This window comes from Strix aluco, chromosome 21 (genome assembly GCF_031877795.1).
Source record: "Strix aluco isolate bStrAlu1 chromosome 21, bStrAlu1.hap1, whole genome shotgun sequence".
Classification (NCBI taxonomy): Eukaryota; Metazoa; Chordata; class Aves; order Strigiformes; family Strigidae; genus Strix; species Strix aluco.
This window is the reverse complement of record NC_133951.1, coordinates 10524953-10541556: the sequence shown is the minus strand read 5'-3', so window position 1 is coordinate 10541556 and position 16604 is coordinate 10524953. Positions and strand designations below refer to the sequence as shown.

General features: G+C 46.0%; 1 protein-coding gene across 1 annotated transcript in view; it reads right to left on the bottom strand.

Annotated features, from left to right (window-relative positions):
* The window catches only part of RHBDL3 (rhomboid like 3), a 70348-nt gene that overhangs the window by 49870 nt on the left and 3874 nt on the right, over positions 1–16604 (bottom strand). The gene's annotated exons all lie outside the window — the stretch shown is intronic.

Genomic DNA, 16604 nt, shown 5'->3' with positions numbered 1-16604 from the left:
GAGGCAAGATTTTTAGCCTTGCTCAGTCCTGCAGTAAAGTACTACACAGAAGCATGCATGGGACAGCAAATCTATTGCACCCCCATAAACTGATGTAAGCCAGTGACAGAGACAGTCTCACTGCTTGTTCTCACTAGAAAGGAAGTAGCCGTGGCCCAGATGTGAAGCTGCTCTGGGCTCTTCAGTATTTCTGTCCCTTGTAGGACAGGCACAAACCTGCTGCTGGTTTGAGGATTTGCACCCTGAGTCTGGATATTTCCTCAGCATGGAGGGGAAACTAGAGTTTTGACTCAGCTCACTCCATGGACAAAGATTTCAGCAGAATCCCTCTTTAGAAATGAGATTACTCAGGCAATAGCAGGATCTTCAGCACAGTTACCATGTAAGCTAGCAAAGTAACTGTGTTATCTGGAAGCTAGCCATCAGCTTCTTCACCTATCAACCAAGGAAAGGAACACAGCTAGAAAGCAAGACAGTCCAATTCCCATGGCCGTCACACTCTTCACATTTCTATCCTAGAAAATCTCACTGCGTAGATGTTTGTTGTAGCAAGCAGGGAATTACAACAGACTAGCTTAGCTGAGATTAATTTCTGTCCCATTCCATAAAATAATTAATTTTACTTTACAGTAGTCTTTATTATGGCAATGAAAATTATATGGCCATTTTAATTGACCAGTGCTGCTTGCTGCAGTTCTCACCTCTACAGAGTTCGGAGGTGGCTAAAGTAAAAGTGATTTCAGAAACCGCTAGCTGATGCCACCAGAACCAGCAGGTCCTGGTGGACAGCTTCTCCACTCACTCTTCTCTTCCCAGGCCTTGTGGACCTGGTCTCAGACAAGCTGAAGTGAGAATCCCTCCCACACCAAGGAAATAGGACAGTCTAGATACCTACAACGGGGGCACGCTGATGGGGAAAGGGGGGAAATGTCTTTAAGGTTCTTTTTCAGTCCTACATATCTTACCATTCCTTCACCCTTGAGCCATGAGCTGGCTGCTGTGTGCAGAGCTGTGTGCTGCAGCCAAGTCCAAGCAAAGCAGGCCAGCGCTCTCTGACAAAGAGCTGGTGGTTAGAGTGGCCTGGCCGAAGTGTCCACAGTGCAATGCTGCCTTCTGCAGCCCCGAAGAGTGATTGATACCCAAAGATGCCAAATACCTTCAGCTGCCACTGAACTCACCAACTTGAGATAAGACTCCCAAGAACACTGGGCACTGACGATTTGAGAGACCAAGCCTCTAGAAGAAAAGCAGCTGGGTTTTGCCTGCATACTTGCCCAATGTCCTCCAAGCAAACACAGCAACTTTTTTACAAGTTGAAAGATGGGCTTATACCAACCCCTAGCAGACTGCAAATCCCTGCAACCACAACTAGCTAGCTTCAGAGGCAGGACATCATAACCAAGCATCTCTGCTTGCCTCTAGAGGATTTCTTTTCAAACACCATAGTGTGGGGAAGATGCACCATGAAGGTGCCCAGCCACTGCACACTAGTGCTTCACCCTGGTTCTATTCCTGCTGCTCACCCAGCAAATCTGGTTCTTTCAACTGTCGTCTCAGAAACATACCAAACCGTGGTCACTTCCTCGGGCTGCAAAATGGAGACACTGCTCAGTCGTCTAACCATGGCATACATTCCTGTGAGAACAAACCAGCCAGAGATGGATGCAGTACCCACAGAGCTGTACATTATTACAGTAACAACAGACTTTCCACAGCCAAACTCTGTTGCATTGAAATCACCAACATTTAGAGAGGCTGTGGCCAAGGAAGATGCTCGCAATGAATTTTTTTCCCTAACATGAAAGATTCTGGCTGTTCGCAAGGCTTGGATCCAGCACTTCACCTTAATAAAAATCAAAATAAACCATGGAAGCCTCAGGGAAAAAGATCATTTGAGCCTGGATATTCCTTTCTCCTTGGCACAACTTTATGGTGTGCATCACAATATTCTTCCTGCATAGTTTGCTACTGCCCCTTCAGCCCAGGTTTGCCTAAGTGATGAAGAGCTGAAGTATTTATCTCACAGTGCTAAAGGGAAAAGCAAGAAGTGCCAAAGTTTTCAGAGTACAGCCTCTCAATATCTGAGGGATCATCACAAACTCATGTGCCTGAAAAATGAAATTTATTACACGAATGCTCTACCATGGAAGGGGTGCATGTTGTGTATAATTCCTTTAATAAAACCCTCAGCAAAAGCAATTTAATATTTCCATGTCTGTATGCTTAAAGAAACACTATAAAATTAAAATCAGGGCAAGTCCCTACCCTTCTGAAATCAGTAATGAAATTAGCATGGGGCCCAAAGGAAGCAAATGAGGCCCCTTTAGAGGGGCCAGGATTTCATCTTGTGTTTAAAACCCCACAGTGGCAGATCTGTACTTATTTTAATGACCCACCAAATCCTTTTAGTCCTTTACATCCCTCCATGAAAGCCTAATAATGAAAAATTATCTACTAAAACTTGGCTTTTCCTGAAAAATAGTATCTGAACAGATCTCCAAAGACAGATATTTCTGTGGACACAGTGAATTTGGACTGCAATGCTTTGTTTTCAGATATCATTGCATTTCACACTTTCACAGCTTCCTTGGAATAACATTTGATACAGAAAAAGTGTAAGTGATACTCACAGACAAAAGAATAGCCAAGCCTCTGAAACCACAGGGCCTCCCCATTTGTATTGCTTTTGTAACAAATATAGCCTGAGCCACAGAATTCCAAGTAAGAGATCCTCAGGCAACTTAAAAATTCAAGCAAACCATTGCCATGCAACATTAAATGCATTCATTTTTATGAGCATCAAATTCCACCTATTAATGGATCAGTCATCCTTTGCAGCTACAAATTTACATATCCAGCCTGCAAGCTGTTGAGGGGCCAGTGGACATGAAATACATGAATACATTAAATCTGAAAAAGGAAAATAACATCCATCGTAATTCAACTTAATGGTCACATTTTCTTTACAAGCAACAGCAGAGTCCATGCCTGACAACCACACACCCCGTAAAGGCACCCCAGATGCAAAAAGCACTGAACTTTAGAGACTGTAACTGTGATGGACACAGTGTTCACAAATTAATCACATTCAAGCCCTGTGCAAAGAGGGAATTCCTTGGAGTTACATTTTCACCAAGACACTAAAACCCACACTATTGTACATGGACTAAATTCAAAGTCCTGATCCTCACTATGGAAGACAGTTTATCTGAACATACATTAAAACCCTGGAACAATTTCTCAGCCCTTTTGCCAAGCCAGGCAGTATTACCAGCTTTAAAATAACAGCACTTTTGATCTTGTAACAACTAGAGTGGTGCTGGTACATCTATTATTCCTCCTGGAACAGAGCCGTGCTCTGATATCACACCTACAATTCACTCTTTTTGTGCACAGCTAGGTAGAAGCAGATGTAAGAGAGAGCTGCTCAGCAGCATGTACCCCTTCTACCATCCCAGGGAGGTGAATGACCCTCTCCAGTGCCCAATCCAGGACCAATTACAGCTATGGCAAGGAGAAAGGCTTCTATTTTAAGCTTGTTAAAGAGGTAACTGGGTGCTGCAGACAGAAGGATGGACATGGGGGGAAAGTCTCCTGTAAACTGGTTCTCCTTTTTCTGAACTGGGCACCCGTAGGTAGACAGCAGCTTGAGGAATGAGGGGCAATCCCAGGATCAAATGGATTCCATTCCTTTTTTAGGTCTGTAGCAGCCTGTGCCCCATTGTAATAGGATATGATTGCTCATCTCCTTATTCCATGTTCCCACCTGCGAAACTAAATGAACTGACACTGGAGAATGAGCTTTGAAGTCCTTGAAGAGGAAGAGCCATTGCAGTGCTGAATAAGGCCAATTCCCTACAGCCCACAGCCACTGCAGTGATACAAGCAAAAACCCTAAGGTGCAGAAGAATCAGGCCCTGAAAGAAACTAAAAAGCTCAGAGAAAAGATGAAAGAAACTGAACATGGAAAGTTAATACTGCTTTGAACATTTACTGAGCAGAAATCTTTCCAAATGTGACAGAACTGCAGTTAGCAATCAGGGACCCTTGGTCTGGCATCCAGGCTGTTGGGCGGGTCCCACACCTCCCAAAAGATCTGACTGCAGGGCTTGCTCAGACCCATCTCACAGGCATCAGCTACAGCAATTTTTCAGAAAGGAAAGGCAGAAGCTGTTAGTTGAGCAGCGGGAAAGAAGCAACCACCACTTGTTTATTCACAGGTCTCACTACTCTAACTCGTTCCTTGCATCAGATGTCACAGTGATAAGTACCTGTTTAAGAAAAAAAAAAAAAAAGAACAAGAGCAAAACCACCCCCCTGCAGCTAAACCAATTAAGACACAGGATAAAGCTGCAGAGGTTAATCAGATCTGTGCCATTGGGTGTCTCTCTGCTGCTGCTTAGGGACATATCTGGTGAGTAACACCAGCAAGATGAAGGCCAGGCAGAAACACCAACTATCTAGCTAGCCCCAGGAGACAAGAGCTGCTCCCCTGCTGAATCAGGCAGAAGAGAGGGGAGCACACTGCCGGGCAGTGCTGTGGGTGGTCTGCTGGGCTCAAAGCTTGGCTGTCCCATTAAGCCTTATCAAGTGCCAGGATGCTGTGACTGGCTGCATTAGCCAGTCCCTCCAGCAAGGACCAAGGCTAAGTCTGCAGGGTGCTGCCAGGTTGGTAACCAGGGTGGGAATTTACTCAGCAAGGAAAAATTCTGCCCATACAATTACAGGGAGATTCTCTTACCTTGTGTTTTATTCACTGCAACTCTGTGCTTACCAAGGCTGCAGCAGGGCAGGTGAGGGCTGTCCCAGCTCAAGGGGCCACCAGCACAGCACTTGAACAGTCAGGAACAGCCCCTTCAGCACCGGGAGCCAGAAGAAAGCTGAGCTGGGGTTTGCACTGAAGCAGCTCTACCAGTGACAGAGGGACAGGGTTCAGCGCTGACTAGGGAATGTTGCTCCTGTCACACCCAAGGCATCCAGGCTACAGCCTAGCCTGAAGTCCTGACCTAAAGCTACCTCGCAAAACTGAGCATGCTGCTTTCCCCAACCCAAGCCTTCCTGTACAGTCACATCTGCTCTGCCTCTCTCCCTCCTCCCTTTAGGGCAAAAAGAAGCCAGTGGTCTCAGCCCTTATTGCACAGACAAGTGTCTGCACCTTGGTGGTAACAACTCGCTTATCCCCATCATCACACCCCTGGGTGCAGGACAGTCAGCACAGAAGGATGGACCGGCTCTGGAAGGTGACTTCCCCTCTGACCCATCACACTGGGCTCAGGTACAGGACAGCACATACAGTGAGGAGAGGAAGAAACTTTTTCTATCCCCATGTCTTCTGGGCAGGGAGAACACTTGGACCCAAAATTCATCTTCTCTTCTGGACAATACATGCCAGCCTCTCAAGAGGACAGATGGAGCAGTGACTCCAGTGGGATGATAGAAATGTAGTGACACCAAGATGATGAGAGGTGTGTAAGCACCATTCTGGCAGTGACGTCAATCTCTTTGGTTGCCAGAAATACTGTTTCAGGCAAGTGATTCCTAATCCAGTGACCATCATCTCCCCTCCTGGAGGGGAACTGGGTCTCTTGATACCACTCTACCATACTGGACTCTGCTAGACTCTTCACTTAAACTGTTTCTCCTTCTCAGTAAATTCTTTAATCCAAGGAGTAATTACCACTGCTTTTCAGTTTCTCATAGGAACTAAGATCCATAGCCCCAAAAATCAGAACTTCTGCCCTTCCTGTAGGAAGTTTTTCCTTCCTTTAAAGGCTACGAGTTTTATAGCAATCAGCCATGAAACCTGTCAGGAGAAAAACTACATTTTATACTCTGGACTGGAAACACAGAACACTTCAGATTAAAAATAGCTCCCTTTTTCACTGTCTGCCAAATCTGGGAGGGAGGTGAAAATCCACAGGGACTTGATTTGATGCGTGAAAAAGCAGAAATCTATAGCAGCAAGTATGCACACTTCTTATTTTAGGTCAAATAATAGCTCTAAAATAATACTTGGCTTAGCAGAGAAAACCAAAGCTTGGGATAGACCCATGCTAGCTGGTACTCTGGTACCGAGTACCATGACAATTCAAGCACATTCATCAGAAAAAAAAAAAAGGGGGGGGGGAGACACACTTTAAAATAAATAAATTAATAATTTTTTGAAATCTCATCATATCACAGTTTTCCTGCCTTTAAGATGGTTTCTCTTTCAAATTCCAAATACCTGCTCCTATATCAGCAATCGTGACAAGTATCTTGCCAGGATATGAGATGTTCTGTTTGACCCAGCTGTGGGGACCTGACCAGCACACAACCTTCTTCCCACAGCAGGTAGCTCCAGATCAGGCTCCCTCATTCCACAGCCATGTAGCAGGGGAGCAAAGGGACCTGGTACAATATTCAACCTTCCTCCCCTCCCTTCTCAACAGGGGGAGAGGACAGGCCATGCACTGCCTGCAGCTTTCTGAGGAACCATAGCTCAAGCCTGTGCAGCTCAAACACAGCAAACAACTGCACAGCTTACTCCAGAGCACCCTACGTTCTGCAAAAGGGCCAGCTCTGCTCTTTGGGGTGAGGAGTTACCAATCAGAAGAGAACAGCAAAGCAGCATAATGCGTCCCAGTGAGCCAAGACTCTACGCAAAGCTCTGCCACCAGCTGAACTGACAGACCCTAGCAAAGGAGAAGAGGAATCGGCAGGCACAACTTTGACTCTAATAATATAGACAGTTAAACATCTAGTATTAAGGGCTGCTGAGTAATGCAGGAGTGATGGGACAGAAGGAGGGTTACCTTAGTAATCTGATTAACCGGGAAGAACGGCCAGTCATTCCCTCCCTCCAAATTGGTGTAGGATGACAGAGGCTGGATCATCTATACAATGTCAATACGTGTCTTGTCGCTGGCAAGGAACACAATACCAGGGCACTCAGAAACATCCCTTCTCTGATGTCGCCATCACAACAGGCACACACAGAGCATCCTCATCACAGGAGGCAGGTCCTGAGCAGGGCTGACTGTTTGCCTGCTAACAACAGAAAAACACCTTGGTGTTCTGGTGTTCCCAGTGGGAAAGAGTTCATTCAGCTGGGGACCAGTGAGCAGAGAATGACCTCAGAAAGACTACAGCACTCACTCTGCAGAGAGCATCTTTCTTTGAATAAACTACTTTGGCTCATGTTGGGTGCACGGAATTCAGGCTGGTTTAGACTACAAGAAACCATCCAATGCAGCTTTTTGTCAAACCTCCGCTCACACATCAGCTACATAATTAATAAGGATGAAAGAGAACATTATCCCAAGCTGGTATTCAGATCCTCAGTGATCGATAGAGCTTGTTATGTTCTATTCAGCCTCAGAAGTCAGCAAAAGGAACATACTTCATGCATTGTACTACATGCTTGGTCATTAAATACAGGCTTATAAGCCCATAAAGTCACTGCTGCTTGCAAGCGTGGAGTAATTTTTTGCATGAACTAGTTTTTTTTTCAGTAGGCCCAAAAGTTAATTAGTTTTCACAGTTTTATTACTCCACATGGTCAAATAACAGCCTGAAGCTTCCAGTCAGCTGGAACAATATCAGTTCCAGAAAATTCTCACTGTGCTTTTCAGGACTGTTTACTAGGGCCAGAAACCAGCAGTTGGCAAATGACTTTCTGCCCCAGATCTTCTCAACCACCAGTATCAACCCTAAAAGATCCCATAAATCAATGCAGCAACAGCAGCTCTCAGCTCACGGGCCACAGAGGGAATAAGGTTGGAAGATGCTATTTCAAACTCATATGACAATTCTTTGGGAGACATTTTGGCTATCACCACCCTGGGAGAAGTCACCCAATGCATCTGTCTTGTCGAAGGGGACTGTGCAGCACTTATACTCCAGCCAGCTTCAGCTCTCACATATAACTATGAAGCTGTGCTGCTGCTCTCTCCACCACAAAAGCCAGTCCTGTCACACCTGACAGATAAACTGGCCATTGCATTCATTCATGAAAAGACATGGCTTTGGCCTCTCCGCATGCTGTAGAGCCAATGAATGCAGGCGGGAGGCACCCATCAGGTGAAGAGCACACAAGCAAGCCAGTACACTACAGCCTCTGGGATACAGACTGACTGAAAAGCATTGGAAGAGCAAAAACTTCTGGTGGAGATGCCCAACACTGGAGAATCCTCTAAAAAAGCCAACATACACTCTAGTTCATAGAGGTCTAGAGGAGACAACACAAGAATATTTAACATGTTGAAGGCACAAGAGCATCCTGAACACATACACATATGCACAAGACCTCCCCAAACAGTTCAAGTCCAAGTGTGATAAAGCAAATATGCAGCTCAATAAAGATTCTTCAGATGCTTTATTTAGGTTGTAAGGAAGTTTTTCCTCCAGCCATGGTCTCCAGGCACAGCTCAGAGACCAAAGATAGCAGCAGCAGGACCATCTCACACGCTCTTCACAGCAGTCTCCCCCAAAGGGGCTGACTAAATGCCCCAATCAATGCAAGATAAACGTTTCTCCAAAACCCAAATACTATTGTCAGAGGACACATGAAGGAAAAATGCTTGTGCTTTCCCTGCTGATGGGGAGGACAACAACCCAGACATATAAATCCAGTGATAACAAGACTGTGTGCAAAAGCAACTCCTCTGTTAGCAACCAAGAGGCAGTAGCTGAGTGAAGAGGCAGCAGTTCAAAGGGAAGAAGGAACCACAATAAACACTTTCATTTTCCTCCCCAGTGCAAACAAGTCTAAAAAGCAACATCCTTCCATGGAGACCACTGCCTGCAGTGAAGAAAGATGCTCAAGGCCCACTTCCCATTATTTCTCAGCATGAGGGTAAGTAAACGTGTTAGAGGAGTGGCAGGAAGACAGCAGAGGGAAACAAGCATCTGGCTCTGTTTCAGCACCAAGGGGCAGACCTAAAAACCCACTTTGCTCTCCAAATCCCTTAGGACACACACCATTCTGGTATGAGCCCCAGAAAAAACATACAGTTGATGGGTCCAGGACAATTTGCCACACACAAGTGCTTTGCTAGACCAAGTCAGAGCACACAGGATCAAGTCCTCCAGTAGTTTTTGTGTAACTTGCCATATTTTCACCTTTTATAATAGTAATCCTTTCTCTGTCAAGAGATAAGCACAGCTACATTGCTGGCTGTAGGCTGCCATCAACAAGCACTTCCACTACAATTGTACATCACAAACAAGTATGTGACACAAAGCAGCATCTCCATCATCACTGGTACCTAATCGTGAAGGATCACAGAGGCAAAGAGATGCTTTCTTGGGGAACACTGCCCTGAAGAAGTGCATGAGACCAAAGGTATGATGATAGTCACAAACAGCTTTGCCTCCAGCAGCTTCATTTATTTTTTCCTCATGCAAGTCAGGAAACTCCAAAGTATATGCTACTTACAGAGTATGTCAAGTATCAAAGAACATGAAAAACAGTTCCTAGGGGTAAGATTGATCTTGCTTGTTTAACATCAGTTTCATACATTGTTACTCTTCTCACCAGCATACAGGGTCACTGGAGACAGCTGTTCCTAAGCAACAGCAACATATACTAAGAATACATACATTCTCTGTGTCTTGCTAGTGCTGGGGTTTCAGTTTCAGAGTTGAAGGAATTCAAGGTCCAAGAGAGACTTAATGTGATCACAACATTCAGGATTTTCACTACACATTTCACCAAGACATATCATCTCTGGTGATGGAATATTCCCAGCATCACCACAAGCAGTTGAATTGGGGGGGGGGGGGGAGAATATGCCACCACTCAGGAGATTGGGAGAGGAAAAGGAAAGAAGTGACTGTCCCATGTGTTACAGCTTGAACAGGCAAGCACTGCGAGGTTTGAATCACATGAAAATCCAGAGCATTCAGAGATCTGCTTTCCTCAACAGCCTGTATGTACAACAGTGCAGGAAAACCGCCCATCATTGGAACTTTGTCTCATGGTGTGTTGGTACCAAGCTGATTTCAGACCAACACATTGTACAATGCCTAGTGAGGAGGCAGAAAGAGATCACAGCTTCCTTGGCTGCTGCCAAACTCAAAACACGCCCACTGCTGCATTTAATTTGCAAACGTGCCCCAGTACATTTGCACTGACTGCAAATACCGGAAGGCAACGGGAACATCATACTTCCTACCGCAGAGGAGAAACACTTGCTTTCCAGGTCTGGCAGAGAGTAACTTTAAAAGGCCTGTAAATGTCACAGGCATAAGTGATGATGGTGTAGGAAAGCATCTCCAAACTGTTTCCAATCTCTAAGCAGCTGGTTTGTTCCTCTGGAGACAGGATGATCTCTTCCCCTTCTCTGTCATAACAGAGCACACAGTCACAGAGCACAATGCACCAGCTGATTTGCAGAACAGCATCAATCCACTCTGTGTTTACAGCTTTTTCCCCCCCTTTCTTTTCAAACATGCAGGCTTAAATGTTTTTATTGCTTCAGTGATTTTCTATGTGCAAGACAGGATTTGAGAACAATGCGTTAGCAAGGATCTATGTGCCTAAAAACCACCCCGCACATTCAGCTGAAATGGCAGAGTGTACGCTACCAAAGCCTCCCACTGCAGCTGGGATCAGGAGGCAGCAGAGAGACAACGGTCTGAATGCAGCTTGCCGTCCCTCTCGGACGCTGCACTCTAACGTGCAGGTTTCTAGGCAGCTCAGACATGAAGGTACACAAATGTGTAATGAGTAGGAAGCCTCCTGAGGCTTTTACAAATCTAAGACATCAAGCTGCCAGTAACTCACAAGCTGTGTAAGACTGACTCAGCCTCCATGTGCTTTTCGGTGTGTTTGTTATGACTCCTTAGAACATTTCAGGAGATGCCTACTTTTACCAGCACAAGCTTAATAGTGCTGTGTTTGCTACACTGCTGATGTCTGGTTCATATCGATTGCTTCTACTCCCAACTTTTTGCACTAGGCAAAGCCAACAGTCTGCATACAGGCTGGTGGGATTGGAGAGGAGCATCCAAATAGCCAGGGAAAGGAGAAATGGGGTACCTGATCACAAACCTTTCACGCTGCAGGGAAGGTGTAAACACAGACAATCCCAGAGACCCGCATTCAGCCTAAAGGCTGGCTAGTGTTCAGTGTACAGAGGTATTAGAAGATCAAGGAGGAACTTGGGGAATTTTTGCTGTTCATCCTGCAAGAGGCAGCAAGATCATTAATGACCTCCAGGTAGATTTTTCATGCTGAGCCATCACTCCAGGACATCATGGCTAAAAGCCAAATCTGGGTATAAACCTTGAAGCGCTGGGAGATTGCCATCCACTGTAACAACACTGGGGATGGACACAGGCTAATCCAGGCGTGGTAACAGACAAGACATTACCCTGCAGAGGGAATAGTCTCTCAGACATCTATTTGCTGCTCAATGCCTCAGTTTCCCTCCTCAACTGAAGGATAAATTCCCCTCCCCTCTTTCCCAGGGGCTGCCGTATTGAAAAGAGCCTCTGGCAGAAGGCAGTGAGGGGTTGATAATCCAGACAGCAGCAGAAAACCAATCTCCTTCACCAAAAACAGATCCTCTCTTACCAGCCCATTCTTCCCTTCAAGTCTGTCCACAAGGCAATGAATTTGAAGGGACTCTTTTTTTTTTTCCCAACCCCATAACCCAAAGTGGAGGAGTCAAAGGGTTAATGCTGCATGACAAAGGTCAGCCCAGTTTGGGGAGGGAGGAGAAAGGAAAGCATTGTGGCCATGGACAGCAGCTCCCTGCAACCAAAATGCCACTCGAGAAATGCAAAGCGATGGTGCTGCTCAGAAAAAAGGCCTGAGAGCCCTGTCTAAATCCCAGGGCTTTATTGCTCACAAAAGCCCAGCCCCTTGAGTCATTAATCGTGTGCTCCATGGCTGGGCGCCTCAAAGAGCAGCAGATGACACATGCCCAGCTGCTCTTGCCGCCCCTCCTCAAGGTAGCGGGGCAGAGGCAGGTGCACTCCCAGTGCCCTCTGCTCAAGACTAATCTATTCTCCCTCCTTGTCCTCTGCCTTTCATCTCCTCCAGCAGCCCACACTGACAACTGTAAATGAGATTAGACTTCAAGGCATGGGGCAGATGCAGAACCCCCTCTGTGCATTGCCAAGAGACCCTTGTAGCTTTTAAAGTGTCTTTCCTCTTTACAATGCACAGCATGGTGGAGGGGGAGAAGGGGGCAAATTTCTTGTCACACTCACAGAAGTGTCTAATATAGCAGACAAGGCAGACCCTGATTTTAGGAACTGGATGTTAATCTGTTATCGCCATGGACAGTCTTCCCACCAGCACCTCTGATTCTCCAGTTCACGATAAGAGATGAAGTAACAAGTCTATTAGTATTTCCTAATTCCAGTTCCTATAACCTCCTCTATGCAGCACCACTCCACTTAAATGTGGGAATATGTCCTGACAAACACTACTCTAAAAAGGCAGCGATACTCCAAAATTCAGGCAAGGACTTGAAGGTTGCATACAACCCTGTACTCAACCCCCCTGCCTGTACTGCCGCTCTCACTGCCATCATTTCCTATTCCTCATCTTGCAGTTTCTGCTCCTCCTGCTCCCAGTGACCCACACAAACCAGCGGTAAGACACAAGCAATCTGCCAGAGAAAGTGGTAAAATCTCCAGGCACAAACCACTGCCCAGAGCTCGGAGCAACCTGCCTGGCGACGTCTTCCAGCTACAGCCGGCAGGGGTTAGCCAGCAACAATAATCAGGGAAACTTTTCAAAGAGAAGTGTGATGTTTAGCTCAACAGTGCCCCAGAAAACAAACTGGAATTTCTTTTACAGTGCAGGAAAAGGCTCGTCCTGCCTGTGTTAAAGGCCATCCAGGGAAAAGGGACACAGTTAACATAAAAGAAATAATTCCCCGTCTTGGTTACCCCCAACCATGAGAATAGCTGGCCTGATTTTATGGATTGCTTTGCAATTTCAATTGTACAAGAACCAGACCTGGATACAAGAAGGCTGCTAATTCTGCATGTTTTCAACCATATTTTAATGGTTTTGAGACCATGGCAGAGCAGGTTCAGCTGCACCCACTGCTGGTAGTGTCAGCAACAGAACTCCTCCTGGCAAGTGCATGTCTGGTCCAGGATATCTCTACAGCCTTGTTTCTGAGCTCAAGTTTTCCATTAGCTGCCTACACAGACTGGGTAACTTGGCATCTCTCTGCATTCCCCATAAACTCTGTTCATATGTTGCCATCACACCCACATACAAGTCTCAGGAAGGAATCCAGGATTTCTAAAGCAGCTGCAACAAAAACACAGCCTGGATTGACAAGCAATAGGATCAAGGTGCTGAGCCAGTGAGGAGGGTCTTTTTGGAGAATTTTGTGTGTGTCTATTTAAAACAAGTTTGTTGTCATGACTACAAACCAGGGTACGGGTGAGAAGAAGTGAGAACTCCAAGATGAGGGCTGATAATGTTAATACATCCTTGAAATCTCAGCAGCCACAGGGATGGGGAAACAGAGATGATACAAGCTCTTGGCATCTAACAAGGCTAAAAACCACCTTCAGAAGGCAGGTCTGTCCTAATAATGAACATCGTCCTCCCAGACAGCCCCTTTCACCCAGCACAGCCAAGGGCTGGATAATACCGATTAGCTGCAGTCATCTCTAAAGCAGGGGCACTGGGGACATGGAGGCAAAGAAGGGCACCCAAGGCCCTAGAAAGGACACAGCAAAGCAGGAACAGCCCCCCTCAGGAGACTCATCTGCAGACTCACTCTAACCAGACAACTTGGCTTCAACAAGGACAGCGAGATGTTCTCATGTCTGCATGCAAGGCAATTAACACGGAAGTGTGAAACTGTCAGGACCTGCTTCTGGGATTGTTGCATTTTTAACTTCACCAGAAGATTAACAAAAAAAATGGGGTTTTAGACAGTGAAGGACAAATGAAGAAAATCCCAAGTGGCTGTGGAGGGATGGAGAGAGGCAATGCCACGCTCTGCTCAGAGCTTGGATTCCACACAGAGACAGCGTTGAGTGCTCAGCGACAGTGCAAGCTCGGCAGAAGGCAGCAGATGCGCAGCTAATGTGTGTGTGGGGGTGGAGGGTGTTTATGAGCACAATAAATAAATGTATGAATCCCTATAAAAGTTCCCATATAAAAGTGAGTTAGAGCAGCCCGAGGGCCATGGCCTCGTAATAAAAACCACATCTCGTAAGCACAGTATGAAGCAGCAGCTGTACTGTAACTGCAGCACTGAAAAGCTGCAATTCTACCTGCTCCCAAACTGTTGGGTGAAGTGCTGACCCCACTAAACGCAGGAGGAATTTCGGCACTTGCTTCAGTGTAGCCAAGATTTTGCCCTGGGAGGGGCTTCTTTGAACCTCAAAGCCTAGGAAGCAGTTCTAGATCTGCCTTTTTGCCAAATCTAAGTTCTTTACTTCTTAAAAAGAAGCAATCTGCAAGTGGCTGGAGATACTGGCTTGAGTCACTGTCAGTTCCCAGGGTGATAGTTGAGAGCTGGATCAAAACAAATAAAAAAAGTATTTTAAAAAAATATCTCCCCACAAAAAAAAAAAAAAAAGGATTAATAATAATTTCTTTCCCCCCTCAAAGGCAAGGTGGGGGGAAGTGCTGACCCCTCCCTTGCACTGTTCACCGTCATTCCATCACCACAAAAGAGACTTGCAGACTCCCAGCCTGTGAGTTCCCAACTGCTCTAACACCTTCTCCAGAGCCTTCTCTTGCTGCTCTCCCAGGAGGCCACAAACACAGAGGCCCACGTGTCTCAGGTGAGAAGGTGACTACCGAACTTGAGTCGCAGCCCGTGAGTCACAAATGCACAGGGCACGTGAATCCTCGGCCACCCACCCATTTCCAGTCCAAGTACACATAAGGCCAGGTTGCATCTCCAAGGGAGAGCTGCAACTGTTCTGAGTTTCAACACACAGGCTTTCTCTAGTTATGAAGACTGTCCTCATGTTTCACATGGATGCCAATCAGAGCTAAACAAAACCCTCCTCTCTCCTACCAGCACAGAGCTGCTGGGAATAGCAACCTTGTTCCATGACAAACAGCATCTTGCAATTCACTGCAGGGCTAATTGCATTGCATTGCTGATATAACACTCAAGGAAGACGTCAGCTCCTTGGCTTTGCCCACAGGCAACAAGGACATTATTGATTTATTCAGGACTTACGACTAGTTGTCACAGGTTGCATTCTCTTTGATAATAAAGCCTTGCAGCCAAGGTTTAAATTTCAGCTGCAGGCCTAATTGAAACATAGCTAATTACTGAAGGTCTGCCTTTACAGTCCATTCCCTTGTTACTGGGGTAATGTTCTGTAAATCCAACAGTCAAACTTCCCCCTCCCTTAAAAAGAAAAAAAAGAAGGAAAAAACCTTATCTACTATTCAAGCAAGTCCAGTGGGAAATTACAAATTCCTCTCTTTGAGCCCAAGGTAGCTACCAGCCAAGAGCCCCATCCCACAAGGACTCAATGACTTCAAAGCACGCTTGTAGAATCAGACTCTAAATTAAGGCCACTGTTAGAGACGGGGGAGAATTCAAAGTGGCTGAAACAAACATTCAGCCCAGACCACAAGCAATTTATCTTGCATCCACCTTTTGAGTGGCAGCATACCCTACGAGCCCCAGCAAATTCAAATACACCACACAATTTAGGTGTGATCAACAATTATAGTAATTAATTCCTAACTGCCAGCTTGCTTGACTGTACAACAACAAACGTACTGCAGTCCAGACACGTGGATTAGCAGTCGGTCATGGCTAACTGGGTATAAATGAGCACTCATCAGAACAGGCAGTCCAGTTATTAGCTGAATGATAACAGGACCCCCAGGGTACCAAGGACATCCTTTCACAGAGACTGCACCACAGCTTTTGGCTTTGCAGTTCAGCCAGACGCAGAAGCAAGATTATCGCCTCATAAAGCAGGGACGAAATCCCACCCGAACTTTAGTACTGCAGGGAGGATGCCAGCATCAGAGTAAGCTCCCTTACAGAAGGTGACATTTACACGCACACACAACAGCATAAAAGTTTACGACATCAAGAGAGTGCTGCAGTTTAGAAGCAAGTCAACCCTAGAAAAATCCTTCAGTTTATAGCTGCTTCACATTTCAACCTGGCAGATGGAAGGAATACCACAAAGCAAACACATCAGTTAAAGCAGCTAAAAGCATAATTTACAAACTAGAATCCACAACCCAAATTCTCAGCAGCTATAACTCAGAGCTCTACAGAGCCGTGCTGATTTCAGCCAGGTACAGATCTGACCCTAGGCATTTACCTGATACAACCATAGTTTTTGGTTTAGAAGCAGATACTTTGCTAATTGTGTTAAAGTTAAAAGCAGCAGGTCCTCCCCTGGAGAATGTAACCCCACAGAAGTCACTTTAGCAGCTGGGGAGCCATTTCAAATACTACAGTGCTGGTTTTACAGGTCCTAGTTTGCCAGCCTCAAAGAGTAGAGGATCCTTTAATCCACAGAGCAAGGATAGCACAACTGGCAGCAAACAGAGCACCTGCTGCAGCACCTCGGCTGAGCCCCCGTGCTAGCAGGGATGGCCAGGCTGGGCCTGCTCCTGTCCCCGGCTACTCTGAAGAGGGATTGAG